The sequence below is a fragment of the Hordeum vulgare genome, chromosome 7H, assembly GCF_904849725.1.
Source record: "Hordeum vulgare subsp. vulgare chromosome 7H, MorexV3_pseudomolecules_assembly, whole genome shotgun sequence".
NCBI classification, from domain to species: Eukaryota; Viridiplantae; Streptophyta; class Magnoliopsida; order Poales; family Poaceae; genus Hordeum; species Hordeum vulgare.
In genome coordinates, this window is record NC_058524.1 from 481,463,025 (window position 1) to 481,480,322 (window position 17,298).

The window sequence follows — 17,298 nt, forward strand, 5'->3', positions numbered from 1 at the left end:
TCTTCATGAAATACATCGAGACATGAATTATATTAATAACTTTTGGTCTCGTGGCAGAGAAAGCATCGCTCAAGATTGGGGGAGATTTAAGTCCTTAATGCTCAAATGTCCCAATCATGAGCTCTCCAAAGAAATTATTCTTACAGAATTTTATGCAAGGCTTTCTCGTCAAGATAAAGAGATGCTTGATGCTTCCTCTAGTGGGGCATTCTGCAACAAAGCACTGAAGCTATGTGGGATCTTATTGAAAGGATCCAGAAGAACACTGAAGACTGGGAGATTGATAAAGGTATTGAACCCGTTATAAATTATGAACGTGATTACACTGAGAGATATGTGAAAACTGATTACTTCAATACCTTTTGCGCTAAGATTGGTCTTGATTCCCAACTTCTAATTGATTTTTGCAAATACATTGCCTCTCATATTGACTCTTCTGAGAAGAAGGAGGATCAACATCATAAACCTTTTAAGGAATTACCTATTGATATTAATGTTGTTGACCCTATCTTGCATGTAGTTGAATATGAAAAGCCCCCTTTCCTGCAAGGATGAGGGAGCATTCTTTTGTCATAGGCATCCTGAATAAAAGTGAAAGAACGACCGATGAGCATGTGGACCTGATTAAAGTCGATCCTCAAGTTGCATTAGTCAAGGATCTTGTTACTAGTAATATTGAGGATTCCAATATAAGTTTTTGTGCTGTTTCCTCTAACCTTGTTACAGCCAAGAATAAAGGCCCAATTTCAGGTACTCCAGTTGTATCTGTTTAAATCGGAGATCATAATTATTATCGGCTATGTGATTTGGGATCCAGTGCTAGTGCTATTCCTTTTTCACTTTATCAAGACATCATGAATGAGATTCTACCATGTGAAATTCAAGAAGTTGATGTTACAATTCATCATGCAAACAAAGAAACTATCTCTCCTATTGGAATTGTGTGATATGTTGAAGTCCTATGTGGAAAGGTAAAATATCCTACCAACTTTCTAGTACTTGGTTCAGTACAAGATAGTTTTTGCCCTATTATCTTTGGTAGGCCTTTTCTAAAAACTTGTGGAGCTATTATAGATTGCAGGAAAGGAACAATATCTATTGAATTTAATGGTGAGCCATATGATTTTAACTTTTCTAAAGTCTCGAAGCAAAATCGTGGTACTGATCTACCTAGTAATTATAAAATTATGGAAGAGATTACTTCTATTGCTATTCCTCCTAATGATCCTTTGCATCAATTTATGGAAAACCACGAGAATGATATGCATATGCAGGAAATGAATGAAGTAGATGATATATTCTTGAGGGAACCTGCTATCCTGAAGCACAACCTTCTGGTTGAACCTTTGGGAATGTTATCGAAACGGAAAGAAGACCTGGTGTTTGATCTTAAACCTCTTCCTAGTACGCTTAAGTATGCTTATTTAGATGAAAAGAAAATATATCCTGTTATTATCAATTCTAACCTTTCAGGATATGAAGAAGAGCGATTATTGGAAGTCTTCATAAACACCGAGGCGCTATTGGTTACACCCTTGATGATCTTAAGGGGATTAGTCCATCTATTTGTCAACATACTATCAATCTTGAGCCTGATGCTAAACCGGTTGTTGATCATCAATGACGGTTAAACTCGAAGATGAAGGATGTTGTGAGGACTCAAATCCTCAAGCTTCTAGCCGCATGTATTATCTACCCTATAACTGATAGTAAGTGGGTAAGTCCAGTACATTGTGTTCCCAAGAAAGGAGGTACGACTGTGGTTCCTAATGATAAGAATGAACTAATACCTCAATAAATTGTTATTGGATATAGAATGTGTATTGATTACAGGAAGCTGAACATGGCAACGAGGAAGGAACACTACTCATTGCCGTTCATCAACCAAATGATTGAAAGGTTATCCAAAAACATTCACTTTTGCTATCTTGATGGGTACTCTGGGTTCTCTCAAATTCATGTTAACACCGCCAATCAAGAGAGGACCACTTTTACTTGTCCCTTTGGTACTTATGCTTATATACGTATGCCTTTTGGTTTGTGTAATGCTCCTGCTACTTTTCAAAGGTGTATGTCTGCTATCTTTCATGGTCTTTGTGAGGAAAATGTGGAGGTCTTCATGGACGATTTCTCCATCTATGGAACCTCTTTTGACCATTGTCTCCACAACCTATATAAAGTTTTGCAGAGATGTGATGAGACGAACTTGGTACTCAACTGGGAGAAGTGCCACTTCATGGTCAATGAGGGAATTGTTCTTGGCCAAAAGATTTCTGAAAGAGGAATCGAGGTGGACAAGGCAAAGATTGAAGCAATCGAGAGAATGCTTTATCCAAAAGACATCAGAGGTATTCGTAGTTTCCTCGGTCGTGCTGATTTCTATAGGAGATTTATTAAAGACTTTTCTAAAACTTCAAAACCGGTTACTAATCTTCTCCAGAAGGATATTCCTTTTGTGTTCGATGAAGATTTTAAGGAAGCCTTCGAAGTTCTTAAGAAAGCCTTGATAACCGCTCCTATAGTCCAACCAGCTGATTGGAATTTGCCTTTTGAAATCATGTGTGATGCTAGTGGTTTTTCTGTTGGAGCTGTGTTAGGGCAAAGGGTTGATAAGAAATTGAATGTTATCCATTATGCTAGCGAAACCCTTGACACTGCTCAAAAGAATTACGCTACTACTGAGAAAGAATTTTTAGCGGTAGTGTTTGCTTGTGATAAGTTTAGGCCTTACATTGTTGATTCCAAAGTCATTAATCATACTGATCATGTTGCTATTAAGTATCTTATGGAAAAGAAGGATGCCAAACAAAGGCTTAACAGATGGGTCCTTCTTCTTCAAGAATTTGATTTGCAGATTGTTGATAGCAAAAGAGCAGACAACCCTGTAGCACACAACCTTTCCAGGATGGAGGACATACCACATGATCCTATTCCGGTCAATGATAGTTTTCTTGACGAACAGTTAGCTGTTTTACAGGTGAAATCTATTTCAAATCCATGGTATGCAGATTATGCTAACTTTATTTTTGCAAAGTTTTTGCCTGCACGTTTAACATTTCAGCAGCGGAAGAAGTTCTTCCACGACTTGAGGTATTACTTTTGGGATGACCCACATCTTTTTAGAGAAGGTGTGCATGGAATTGTGAGGAGATGCATACCGGAGCATGAGCAGAAGGATATCTTGAGACAATGTCATAGTAGTCCTTATGGGGGACATCATGCCGGCGAGAGGATCACACACAAGGTCCTCCAATCAGGTTTTTATTGGTCTACTCTCTTTAAAGATGCTAGAAATTACGTTTTATCCTATGATAAGTGCCAGAGAGTCGGTGTCGTGGTTTTCTCACGACAGATGTCCTCGTGAAAGGACTTAGTGTTGGAGCCATCGCACCTTGGCGGCGACTCAAAGGGGTTATGTGGGAGCGAGAGAGAGATTTACCCAGGTTCGGCCCCTCGTGAGGAGGTAAAGGCCTACGTCCTGCTTGGAGTTTGTATTGATGATGTTTCGATTACAAGGGGGCGTAATTCGCCTGACCTAGCACTCGATGATTTCTAACCTGCCCTCTCCTTCCCAGGGACTCGCCTTTATATACAGGTCGAGTCCTTAGGGTTTACAAGGGTCCTTTCCTTTACATAAATCGTGATTCTTCCGATCTCTAAGTCGCCATCTTTCCAAGACCCGGAGATCTTCTCCACTATGGACTTCTCCCAAAAGTCCTGAACCGCCATACGACTCCCGGCCTTGCTGGACCAAGGCCGGAACCACTTGGAGATGAGTCACCAGCTTGGGTGACCCGGCCCAACTAGGGCGGGTTACCCAACATATAATATCCCCAACATTAGGCCCCAGATTGACTTGAATTTTTTCACGCCAATATTCTTACCAAGTGAGGCTTCTCACTCTTTTTGCGCACCATGCATTTAAACCGCCATCTGTTGCGGAAAACTCAAGTCGCCGAACCACTTCTCGTTGGCGCCTTCTTATCCCTTTAATCTCGGAAGAGATGATGATGTAATCTCCAACGGATCCTTCGGTATCGCTATCCCGAAAATTTCGGGGCGCCATCACGGCGAATCTTTATCTTTTTGGCAGTTCCCGCTCGTGGCGCCTTGATCCTAGCACCCGACCTGATAAATAGGCGGGTGGAGGGGACAGGGCACATTTCCACCTACCCATCTTGTCATCCTTCTTCTTCCTCGCCGTCGCACCGAGAGCCTCGTCGCCACCCGAGAGTTTCGTTGCCGCCCGAGCACTCCGTCGCCGCTCGAGAGCTCCACCGTCGCCCGAGAACCTCGTCGCCGCCCGAAGGCTTCACCGTCGTCCGAGCACTTTGTCGCCGCCGGAGATCTTCGCCGCTGCTTCGAGATCTTCGCTGTCGTCTGAGATCTTCGCCGCCGTCCAGGAACTTCCGAACGTGCGACGCTCGCCGCGAATCTCCCTTCGGACACCCCTAGTCGCACTTACCAGGTCAGCCTCCCGCCATTATAGGCAGATCTATGCTTTTCGAAGTTCATGTCTATTGTTCCTTTTAGAACATCACGAATAGCTTCATAGTTCCCGCCAGTTGGTGGTGACGATAGCGAACACAACAACATTCTCCATACCTCCAGTTGCTTAGCCTTGATCGCAAACTTAAAAGGTCCTCACCGGATCAACCGCACTGTTTTCACCCTAGTCACAGGTTGCTTTATCCAGACCTTTTCGCATTCATTTCTGTCTGCCCGGTAGATCCGTATATTATTGCTTGTCGCGTGGAATCTGTTTATAGTTTCATACTTCACCATCTTGGCAACACTTCTGAAGCTCTGAACCACCTCTCCTTTAAGTAGTAAGAATTTCATAATTCGCCCTGGTATCCCGGCCCGGACCTTTATCGACGAGTCAAAAACTCTCTCAGTTATCAGGAAAACTGTTTTGGCGAGTCAAATGATCTGTTTCACCGATCAATAGATGTTTGGCGAGTTAATTTACTCGTAGTTTTGTCCCTTTGTAGCATGGGCACTGTTTTCAAAAGTGATTGGCTCCCGACCAAGGTTGATGATACTGTCCTTAATAACTGTGTGAAAACGGGGAATTTGGACCCTCAAGTGATTATTGGTTGGTGCTCCGGGTTAGGAGAGGAGATCCCCAACCCAAAAGAAGGGGAGATTGTTGTTTTTGTTGAACACCTTGAACGGGGTTTTAAGCCGCCTGGATCAAAATTCCTCAGAGATGCCATGGCCTTTATGAATGTCCGCCTTCAGGACTTAGGGTCCAACTCGATGAGCAATTTATGCCAGTTCCAGGTGTTCTATGAGGCCTACTTGCGGATGGAACCCTCAGTTCCTTTATCCTGGTACTTCTTTCATTTGAATCGCCAGACAGAATTTTCCAATGGCCCTAGCTTGGAGCTTGGAGGTGCCAATGTTCAACACCGTAGGGATAGTTCATTCCCGTCACTCGCCATGCCAAGCCATCCCAAAGGCTGGGGCGAGTCTTGGTTTTACTGCCAGGAGACTTCGCCTGAGGGTGAGAACAAGCTTCTTGGCTATAGGAAGGATCGCCTTCCAAAAAATTTCAAACTCCCAGACAAGCTCACCGAAGAAGAGGAGCTAGACTTTATCCCAGTACTGTCCGAGTTAAGATCTGTGACAAACAATGGCCTTACTGGGTTGACTTAATCTGCTGCTGGGTCGAATGGCTTATTCTCCCTTTAAGTCACCGGGACGGATTAATGTGTGATTTTGATGGTACCCTGGATCACCCTTAGTGCTACTTCCACACAACACTGACAGAAAATGATATCGTAACCATCATCAAAAAATTGACCGGCGAACCAGCGGCCAAGTGCGGTCAAATAGGTCTTAAACTGTTCTACAAGATCAACCCGGCACCAAAGTTAAATAACTTAACCCGCCACTTGTTTTTATTCCTTCCGCTTTACTTGAGCTGAGACCTCTTATAAATAAAAAATACCGTTTCAGAAAGGTGACAAATTCTGGTCCAAGAGGCCAAAAAAGATGGCCATGAAGCAAGCTAGGCCGCCTCCAAAGAAGAAGTCCAAGGGCAAGGGCAAAGCCGCCGTCACTGAGCCATCTGACGCTGATGAATCCCAAGTCGGCGACGTACTTTCAGAGGTAAAAATCCATCCTTTTTAACTCGCCATTCATTGTTGATAGTTTTGTATTTACGCCTGTGTGACTCTTGTGTAGAATGAGGAAAATGAAAGCCATGAAGACTCCATAGAGGTAATTTCTGTTTCCTCCGACTCATCTTCTCCTCCACCTAAGCTGGCCAGGCGAATTTGTGGGAAAGTTCCCTTCTCACACCCAAATGCTTGTTTGGATCCAAATTTCCTTTTGAAGAAAACGCAACATGCCTCAAATCGGAAAACTCGGAGTCATTTTGGAAACTTGGTGTCCGGGTTACCAACAAGAACCAAGAAAAGGCAAAATGAGGTATCTTTTAATAGCACCTCTTCATTTCCTTTTGGATCGTGTTTATAACTCGCTCATGTCTTGAAAATGTTATTTTTGCAGAGTTCTCCTCCTTCATCCCGCGACTCAGTGATGTCAGCACTTCCACCGATGATCCGCGTCCCAGGGTAAGTCTTTTATTACATTTACCTTGTCCTGATGGTGGTAATGTCTGTTTCTTTAAGCACATCCTCTTCTCCTTTTAGGGCACAGGCGAAGAAAAGGAAAACTGGCGGGTCAACTCCCATTACAGCTTCGGAGCCTATTGAAAAATCGGCGCCGATCCAGGATAACCCGAACCAAGATAAACCTGAAGATCAAGCTGAAGGTCAACTCCCATTACAGCTTCCAAGCTCACCCAAGGAAACCATGGAAACGCCTAACCCGCCAAGTCCATTGAAAACAGCAGAAGACCCAGATGCTGTAGTCATCACTGGCACTCGCTTCTCTAAGACGGCCACATCAGTTTTATCGAAGCATGTATCATCATCAGCTCAACCTGCTTTTGAGCATGAACTTTCCAAGGCTAAGCTATCCCAGTATGACAATCTTGAATTCAGAGAACTTTGCTCTGGCTTTGCAAGTCGCCTGGAGGCGAGTTATGAGATGGAAAAAAGTCTGCTTCTTATGCTGAACAAAAAACATGAGGTACATCTTATTACACACTGTATTATCCACATTAACCCCCAAGGGTCGGGTCATCAGTAAAAAGATGAGCCGGGTCTTGTTAGAAAAAAATGAATCTGTCAGCCTGTAACCCCAAGGGCCGGGTCATCTGTAAAAAGATGAGCCTGGTCTTGATAATTGAAGAAAAACTTTCGATCTGTAACCCCCAAGGGCCAGGTCATTTGTAAAAAGATGAGCCGGGTCTTGATAACTGAAGAAAAACTTTCGACCTGTAACCCCCAAGGGTCGAGTCATCTGTAAAAAGATGAGCCGGGTCTTGATAACTGAAGAAAAACTTTCGACCTGTAACCCCCAAGGGTTGGGTCATCTGTAAAAAGATGAGTCCGGTCTTGATAACTGAAGAAAAACTTTTGACCTGTAACCCCCAAGGGCCGGGTCATCTGTAAAAAGATGAACCGGGTCTTGATACTCTATAATTTGTCTAAAAAATTATACATTAGCCCCCGAGTGTCAGGGATGTTGCTTGCAATAATTCTGAGACTTGCCCCTTGACTATATATTTCGACAAGAATCACTTACCCAAACTGAATCAACATTTGGTGACTTGAAGAAAAATTTAACTGATCAGCAGGATGCCCGGGCAAAATTAGAAGAGAAGTGTCAACTGATCTTATCTGAGATGGAGAAGGTAAAATCCGACTTAAAAAAGGCTCAAGCTGATCAAGATGCCTTAATAAAGCAAGCAGAAAAAGCTGAAGCTAAGTTGGATACTGTGCAACAAGAGCTGGCCGGCTTAAAGCGACATATCTCCAACATGGCGCAAGCCGTCTTTGGTAAAAACCAACCCCTGACCTTGCATTTTGTAAATAAGTAGATTGTAGAAATTGCTGACCCTCGTTACTTCTTATATAGGTCCGAGAGCCGCCAATCTTCAGAATGATTGTGTCCTGATGCTGAAGGCGATTTATACGTTGACGGAGCAACTGTATACCGGAAGTGTGCTGACCGTGAAAGCAGTGATGGGTGCCAAGGAACCCATAACATCAATAAAGAAGATGCTTGGCTGCTTATCTACTCTTCCTCCTCAAATTGGTGAGCTAACTCGGTCTGCCGCCCGAAAAGGAGCACTAACTACGCTGAGTCGATGTTTGGCGTATGCTCCAGAAATAAACCCTGAAGAAGTAGCGGCGGGCTTTCCCCAGCTCAAGGATGACGGGTCAGAATTTGCTGAAGAAGATTACCAGCATGTTGTCAAAGAATACCGTTTGGCAGCGAATCAGCTTGCTGCCAACTTGGATTTATCGAAATGCCAAGCCGCCTATGACAACAAGAACAAGAAAGTTAACCCGCCAACCTTTGTAACGACCAGCTTAACTCCGCGTCGACCCAAGAATCCTTTTGACTTGGAGGTGGATCTCTCATCAGTGCTGAATGATGAAGATGAGTTCGCCGCTTTATCCAAGTGTAACTGGGTACTGGGCGACTTGCAAATTGAAGTCGGCCAGAGCTCGCAGCAAGCTGATCCGAGGACATCAGCAGAATAAATCTTCATAGATTTGGCCATAAGAGCCAGGTAATAAGTCTTTTTAGAGATCAAAGTGCTTTTGCGATGTCTTGAAAAACCCTTATGTCGCCCTTAAGGCGCTTTAAAATGCTTGACCCGCCGTCGAGGCGTTTTTATGATGCTTGACCCACCATGGCTAGAATGATTTTGATCATCAACCTGTTAGGCTTGAAAACATATATCAAACCATCTCGGTGAGTAATTGATGATAATAAATAATAATCGACCCAAGATATTTGAGGCGAGTCAGAAAAAAGTCTGAAAGACCTTGTGGCAGTGCCAGGAAGGTAAAAAATAGCAATTTCGTCGGCTCATCAGGTCGCGACAGGATAGGACGAGTTAAATAAACTCAAGTGCTACCCGAGGGAGACTTTTGTATAAAAAGCTCAAGTATTTAGACCGGCTGATCAGGAACGAGTCAGGCTTCAGTGAAGCGGGTTCAATGAACCAACGGTTTCTCTATTTTCCATGTGAGGCGCTAGCCGGTACCAGACATGTTTTAACCGAGGCGAGTTCAGGGTCCATGAGCGGAGTAACTCGCCAAGAGTTCATGGGTCCATATGGCGATTCGGCCAACACACAGTCCAGTATAACCATTTGTCATGCGGTAATTTTTCGCAGGCCAAATGGGTAGTAAGGCTGATCTCAGTGAGAGGAAGCCCCCAAGTGACCTATGATTAAGGGAAAGACCATCATAGGATTGTAGAAGCGTATATGCTATTACCACAAAACGACTTGAGAACAAACTGCCCTCAAGTAAGTCGGCCTAATCCACATAATCATATAAGGTGCCTATGTTTGAATCGCGCGCTTGTGGCGACTTTGATCCTCTTTGGCTTATCGATACCCAGTTTTGTAATAAGCGCATCGTGGCGACTTAAGCTCTTTGGTATGGATAGCGTCCATGCTTGGGCGACTTGTTGAAGAATAAAAATAAAGATCCATACCTTTCAATAAGATGAATTAGCAGGAAAGCCCCCAAGCTAGGAGGCGTTAATTTTAATTTTACTTACAAAATGTAGAGCTAATAGCTCAAGTGTAATAAGGCCGCAAGTGGGCTATGTTCCAGGGGCGAGTTGACTCAGCCTCCGTGGTTGGCCGGTCAGGCCGTAGATCCACCAGATAGTAGGACCCGTTGCGAAGGCTTTTGCTGACGACGAACTGTCCTTCCCATGGTGGTGATAACTTATGCATGCCAGTACGATCTTGTATCAATCGAAGCACTAAGTCGCCCTCCTGAAAAGTTTGGCTCTTGACCCGGCGGCTGTGATAACGCCGTAAGTCCTGCTGATAAATGGCCGATCGGGCTGCAGCCAAATCGCGTGCTTCCTCCAAGGCATCCAAAGAGCCTTGACGCGCCAACTCGTTGTCCTGTTCCACATAAGCGGCGACTCTGGGCGAGTCATGCCTAATGTCAGTGGGAAGAACGGCTTCTGCTCCATATACTAGAAAGAAAGGAGTAAAACCCGTAGAACGGTTCGGGGTGGTCCGGATGCTCCATAGTACTGAAGGCAACTCCTCAACCCAACACCCCGGGGTACGTTCCAGGGGAACCATGAGTCGGGGTTTGATTCCTCGCAACACTTCCTGATTCGCCCGCTCCGCCTATCCATTAGATTGCGGGTAAGCTACCGCAGAAACATCAAGCCGGATGTGCTCACGATGGAAAAATTCCTGCATCGCTCCTTGAGACAAATTAGTGCCATTGTCAGTGATAATGTTGTGTGGATATCCGAACCGGAAGATCAATTTTTTCAAGAATTTGACTGCTGTCTCCGCATCGCAAGCTCCAACAGGTTTTGCTTCAACCCACTTGGTGAACTTATCAACCGCCACCAGCAGATGAGTTTTCTTGTTGGACGACATCTTAAAGGGGCCAACCATGTCTAACCCCCAGACCGCGAAAGGCCAAGTGATGGGTATCATCCTTAGTTCTTGAGCCGGCACATGGGCCTGTCGTCCATAATGCTGGCATCCATCACATCGACGAACTATCTCCTCTGCATCTGCATGGGCCATCAACCAGAAGAAACCATGACAGTACGCTTTTGAAACCAGGGAGCGTGACCCGGCGTGATGCCCACAATCTCCGTAATGAATGTCATTTAGAATTATGCGCCCTTCTTCGGAGGAAACACATCTTTGGAAAACCCCGAAAGTGCTTCGTTTATATAATTCGCCATTGATGATCACCATGGATTTGCTTCGCCGAACGATTTGGCGAGCCAATACTTCATCCGTAGGTAACTCACCTCGGGCGAGATAGGCTAGATACGGAAGAACCCAATCCGGCGTAACATGGAGAGCCGCCATGAACTGAGACGCAGGGTCTGGTATTGCCAACTCCTCCTTCGAGGGCAACCTTACGGAAGGATTATGCAGAGTATCTAGAAAAACATTGGGGGAACCGGCTTACGTTGGGAACCGAGACGTGAAAGGGCATCAGCTGCTTCATTAAGGCACCGGTCGATGTGATCGACCTGATAGCCATGGAAGTGACCCGCCACATGAGACACAGCCCTCCTGTAAGCCGCCATCAAGGGGTCCCGAGAATCCGAAGTACCCGAAACTTGCTGAGCCACCAAATCAGAATCGCCAAAACATCTGACCCGAGTAAGGTTCATCCCCTTGGCGAGTCGCAAGCCATGAAGCAAAGCTTCGTATTCCGCAGCGTTGTTGGTACATGGAAACATGAGTCGGAAGACATAGCAGAATTTGTCTCCTTGAGGCGATATCAGCACCACACCAGCCCCCGAGCCTTCCAACTATCTAGACCCGTCAAAATAAATAGTCCAGTATGTAAGGTGAGGCCTGTCTTCCGGGATCTGTAACTCGGTCCAATCATTGATGAAATCAACAAAGGCCTGAGACTTGATAGCCGTGCGAGGGGTGTATCGCACGTGGTGCGGCCCAAGTTCGATTGCCCACTTGGCGATTCGCCCTGTCGCCTCCCGATTCTGGATGATGTCCCCAAGGGGAGCGGAGCTAACCACCGTGATGGGATGCTCTTGGAAATAATGTTTGAGCTTGCGGCTTGCCATAAAGACCTCATAAACTAACTTCTACCAGTGTGGGTACCACTGCTTGGAAAGAGTTAGCACCTCGCTGATGAAATACACCGGGCGCTGCACGGGATATTCCTTCCCTTCCTCCTTCCTTTCGACGACCACTGCCACACTCACCGCTTTGGAGTTCGCCGCAATATACAAAAGCATGGGCTCTTTCTCAATCGGGGCAGCCAAGACCGGCGGGTTGATCAGCTGCCGTTTTAAGGCTTCGAAAGCTTCATCGGCTTCGTCTGTCCAAACAAAATGGTCAGATTTCCTAAGCAATTGATAAAGGGGAATAGCCTTTTCTCCGAGACGGCTTATGAAGCGACTTAAGGCCGCAATACGACCCGCCATCCGTTGGACTTGATTAATATTCGCTGGTTTCCCAAGGGAAGTAACCGCCTCGATCTTGTCCGGGTTAGCTTCAATGCCGCCCTCAGACACCAAAAAGCCGAACAATTTCCCTGCAGGAACACCAAAGCCACACTTGGTGGGATTAAGCTTCATCTGGTATACCCGCAAATTATCAAAATTTTCCTTGAGATCTCCCAGTAGCGTTTCATTCCTGTGAGTTTTAACCACAATGTCATCAACATAGGCATGAACGTTGCGTCCGATTTGGCCACAGAGGCAATTTTGGATGCAGCGCTGATAAGTCGCCCCTGCACTCTTGAGTCCGAATGGCATGGACACATAGCAAAAAGCCCCAAAGCGGGTTATAAAAGCTGTTTTCTCCTGATCTTCCACGACCATCTTGATTTGGTGATATCCGGAATAACCGTCCAGGAAGCACAAACGTTCGCATCCGTGTAATCAATGCACATACGGAAGGTACCGTTCTTCTTGAGCACCAGGACCGTGTTAGCCAACCATTTGGGGTGGAAAAGCTCTATGATGAATCCGGCGGCCAAGAGACGGGCAAATTCCTCCCCGATTGCCTTGCGTCGTTCCTCATTGAACCTACGAAGATATTGCTGAATCGGTTTTGCTTTTGGGTCAACATTAAGATGGTGCTCAGCGAATTCTCTCGGCACACCAGGCATGTCAGAAGGTTTCCATGCGAAGATGTCCCGATTCTCATGGATGAATTCGATGAGCGCGCTTTCCTATTTGTGGTCCAGACATGCCCCAATAGTGAACTGTTTGGTTGAGTCGCCAGGGACGAAATCCACTGTCTTAGTGTCATCTGTTGGTTTGAACTTGAGGGGCGGCTCAGCGACTGTCGTTGGCTTCTTTAAAGGTGACATATCAGCCGGATCAACATTGGCCTGGTGATACTTAAGCTCTTCCGCAGCACAGGCGACTTCTGCGTAAGCCGCATCCCCTTCTTCACAATCTCTTGCAATCCTCCTATCACCATCGACCGTGATGGGTCCTTTAGGACCAGGCATCTTGATTTTAAGGTAAACATAGCAGAGGCGAGCCATAAATCGGGCGTAAGCCGGTCGCCCAAACAGCGCATGATAGGGGCTTTTTAACTTGACCACCTCAAACATAAGCGACTCACTCCTGTAGTTAGACGCTGTTCCAAATGCAACTGTGAGCTTAACTCGGCCTATGGGATACGCCGATTTACCTGGGACAATCCCGTGGAATACCGTGGTTGAGGGCATCAAATCTTTCTCCAACAGGTTCATCCTTTGGAAGGTGTCGAAGAATAATATGTTGATGCTGTTGCCACCATCCATCAGTACTTTAGATCAGGTATATCCTCCAACTTGGGGAGCCACGACCAACGCTAAGTCGCCGGGATTTTCAACTCTTGGCGGGTGATCCTCCCTACTCCATGATATAGTCTGCCCGGACCAGTGGAGGTATCTAGGGAGTGCCGGCTCAAATACACTGTATGCTCGATGACTCACCTTTTTATCACGCCTGCAGGCATTGGTGGTGAAAACGTGGTACTGCCCATTGCTTAACTGCTTAGGGTTGTTGCGGAAGCCGCCATAGTCATCCTGCCCCTGCGAAGCCCCCTGTGAGGGTGGTTGTTGAAAAACTCCTGGCGAGTTATACCGTCGTTGGTGATGCACCGGATACTGGCCACTGCTTGGCTGCGAGCCACCCTGAGCCCCGGGTTCGGGGAAGCCGCCGAAGGGGTTCTGGCGTTGATTAGGTGCGCCAAACTGTTCCTGCCATTGGTCCGGGTCACCGCCTTGCCCTTTTTTGATCGCCTCCACCCGAAACTCCTACATCACGTAACAGTCTTCCCAGGAATGAGTCGCCGGTCCGTCTGCCATGGCGTGGTGCGGGCAGGGGCCCTTGAGTAACTCATTATAGTTGCGCGGCTTTTTGCCACTGTCACCCCTATTCTTTTCTGGCGCTGGTTGCCATTATTGGTGTTGGTGTTGGCGACTAAGTCCAAACACTCTTCCTGCTGCCTTCTTTTGCCATTCGCTCCCTGATTATGGCGGGCGCGTCCTTGGAACCAGGTATGATTTTTGGATGACTCACCTTTCCTTGGCAAATTGGCTTTACCACCATCCACTCCAGGATCTTTGGTGTCGTCCGCCTCAGCGTACCTAGTGAGGGTGTCCATTAGCTCCCCCATGTCTTGGACTTTTCGCTTGAGTCGCCCCAACTTCTGCACCAAGGGCTCGTAGTGGAAATTCTGCTCTAGGGTCAGCACAGCCTGAGCCGCCGTAATACCATACGATGAGTGAATGATTTCCGCGACCCACCGCGACGAGTGGTGGGCCGACTCATCCTGGCGTTGAACGCAGTGCTGTAAATCGACTATTGTCAACGGGCGTTTGCAGGTTCCTCGGAAGTTTTTGATGAAACGCTCTTTTAATTCAGCCCGAGTTTGGATGGAGTTGGGGGGCAAGTTTGTTAACCAAGTATGCGCCGTCCCTTCGAGCATCATTGTGAAGTATCTGGTGCAGACTGCTTTGCTTACATCGAGCATGTCCATGGCGATTTCGTAACTCTCGACCCACGACGTCGGCTCAAGGTCCGGAGTGTAGTTAGGCACCTTTCTTGGCCCTTTAAAATCCTTGGGCATTCGCTCGTTGCGAAGGGCAGGGGCCAAGAATGGCACCCCTACTTGTGTGCCGCTTCCAACAAGAGGCGCTGGGGCGACTTGGGCGTCCGGGTGATCCCGACCTGGCAGGTCTCGATGATCACGCGAGTTGACCTGGGAAAGGGTCGCGGTCCGCTGGTTATAGCGGGCTGGTCCTCTGGCCGACTCCTGGTGCGGCTTGCCTGGGGAGTGGAGTGCAGCCGATCTAGGCTGTGTGAGAACTGGGCATTTTGAACCACCGCCGTCTTCAACATCTCAATGGCGTTCCTTGCCTCTATCTCGGCTGGAGTGTTGCCATGAATCGGAAGGGATTCTAAATGGCGAGTTGCAGCGAGGACATTGTCCACCGAGTTGGAAAAGTGACCTTGAGGTGTCTGGAATCGGGGAATGCGATCCACAGCTGGCTGAAACAGCGGGTTCGGTGGCTGGCCCGGCCCTCCCTCCGGGACGTCTCCTGCCCCGGGAGTTCGTGGAGTGTCGAACAGGCGGGTCAGGTTGAGATCAGGGGGCAAACAACCCTGATGCCTCCGCTGAATGACGACGTCAGATGCGCGGTGATGCCTTTCGAGCCGCCAGTTTTCGGTATTCAAGCGGGCTACCTCAGCGGTAATTTGAGCTTGCCGGGTCTCGATCCTGGCGGCCTCCACTTCAGCATCCCACTGAGCCTTTGCCACCCCGTCTCTTAGCTTCGTCAATTCCGTGTTTACCGCGTCCTGGTTTTCCGGTGTTATGGGGGTCGCCATGAGCCTTGTTATTTCCGCCGCTAACTCCACCAAGATCTCGGACGGGCTTCTAGACGTTTCGCCAGTCCCATCTCCGCCTGCCGGGTTTGGCGAGGGTTGAGTAGCCCTGCCATATAAACGACGATCTGACGGCGAGTCCGGTCAAGAACTTCGGGGTCCATGGCTAGTGACAAGCCCCCAAGGCAGCCCCCATGTAGAGACTGAATAGAATCTGAATCGCCCATGGACGATTCGTCATCAGTGTTGACCGGCGTGGTCTCCTGGGTCGCTGATAGTTCTGGTTCCTCAGATCGATGCGTGAACCCAACAAAGACCGGACGGGTTAGGTTTGGCGTCGCGATAGGGCAGACGATGTCGGAGGAGGTGTCCGGCTCAGGCATAGGCGATCCGATCATGCCGACGAAGACGTTGATCTTGCCGAAGGGGATTCTGTAGCCGGATTCGATCGAATCGGCCTCGGGCCCCCATAGCAAGTTCTCGATGTAGTACTTCTCGCGGCGGCTCCGAGTCATGAGCCCTGCTGCGTAGCTCCCGGACCCTAGTAGGGCTCCCTTTGAGAACTCAACTCCACCGTGTGCAGGCCCCACAGTGGGCGCCAACTGTCATGGTTTTGTCACGACAGATGTCCTCGTGAATGGACTTAGTGTTGGAGCCATCGCACCTTGGCGGCGACTCAAAGGGGTTATGTGGGAGCGAGACAGAGATTTACCCAGGTTCGGCCCCTCGTGAGGAGGTAAAGGCCTACGTCCTGCTTGGAGTTTGTATTGACGATGTTTCGATTACAAGGGGGCGGAACTCGCCTGACCTAGCACTCGATGATTTCTAACCTGCCCTCTCCTTCCCGGGGACTCGCCTTTATATACAGGTCGAATCCTTAGGGTTTACAAGGGTCCTTTCCTTTACACAAATCGTGATTCTTCCGATCTCTAAGTCGCCATCTTTCCAAGACCCGGAGATCTTCTCCACTATGGACTTCTCCCAAAAGTCCTGAACCGCCATACGACTCCCGGCCGTGCTGGACCAAGGCCGGAACCACTTGGAGATGAGTCACCAGCTTGGGTGACCCGACTCAACTAGGGCGGGTTACCCAACAGATAATATCCCCAACAGTCGGTAATATTTGTAGAAGGAATGAGATGCCTATGAATTATTCCCTAGTCATTGAGCCTTTTGATTGCTGGGGTTTTGATTTTATGGGTCCTTTCCCTCCTTCACACACATACACACACATCTTAGTAGTTCTAGACTATGTGACCAAGTGGGTTGAAGCAATCCCCACTGAGAGTGCTGATCACAAGACATCTTTGAAAATGCTCAAGGATGTAGTCTTCCCTAGGTTTGGTGTACCTAGATACCTCATGACTGACGGAGGATCACATTTTACAAATGGTGCTTTTAGAAAAGCTCTAGCCAAATATGATGTTAATCATAGAATTGCTTCACCTTACCATCCTCAAACAAGCAGGCAAGTTGAGCTCACAAATAGAGAGATCAAGTTCATCTTGCAAAAGACAGTGAATAGTTCTAGAAAGGACTGGTCCAATAAGTTAGGAGATGCCTTGTGAGCGTATAGAACTGCTTACAAAAATCCCATGGGGATGTCTCCGTATAAGATGGTTTATGGCAAGGCATGCCATCTGCCTCTAGAATTAGAGCACAAAGCTTTCTGGGCTGTTAGAGAGCTTAATGTTGATACAAAGCTTGCTGATGAAAAGCGTATCGTGAACTTGACTTCTCTAGATGAGTGGAGAAGTGAAGCTTACGAGAGCGCCAAAATGTTCAAAGAGAAGGTAAAGAAGTGGTATGATAGGAGAGTTTTGAAAAGTGAATTTAATGTTG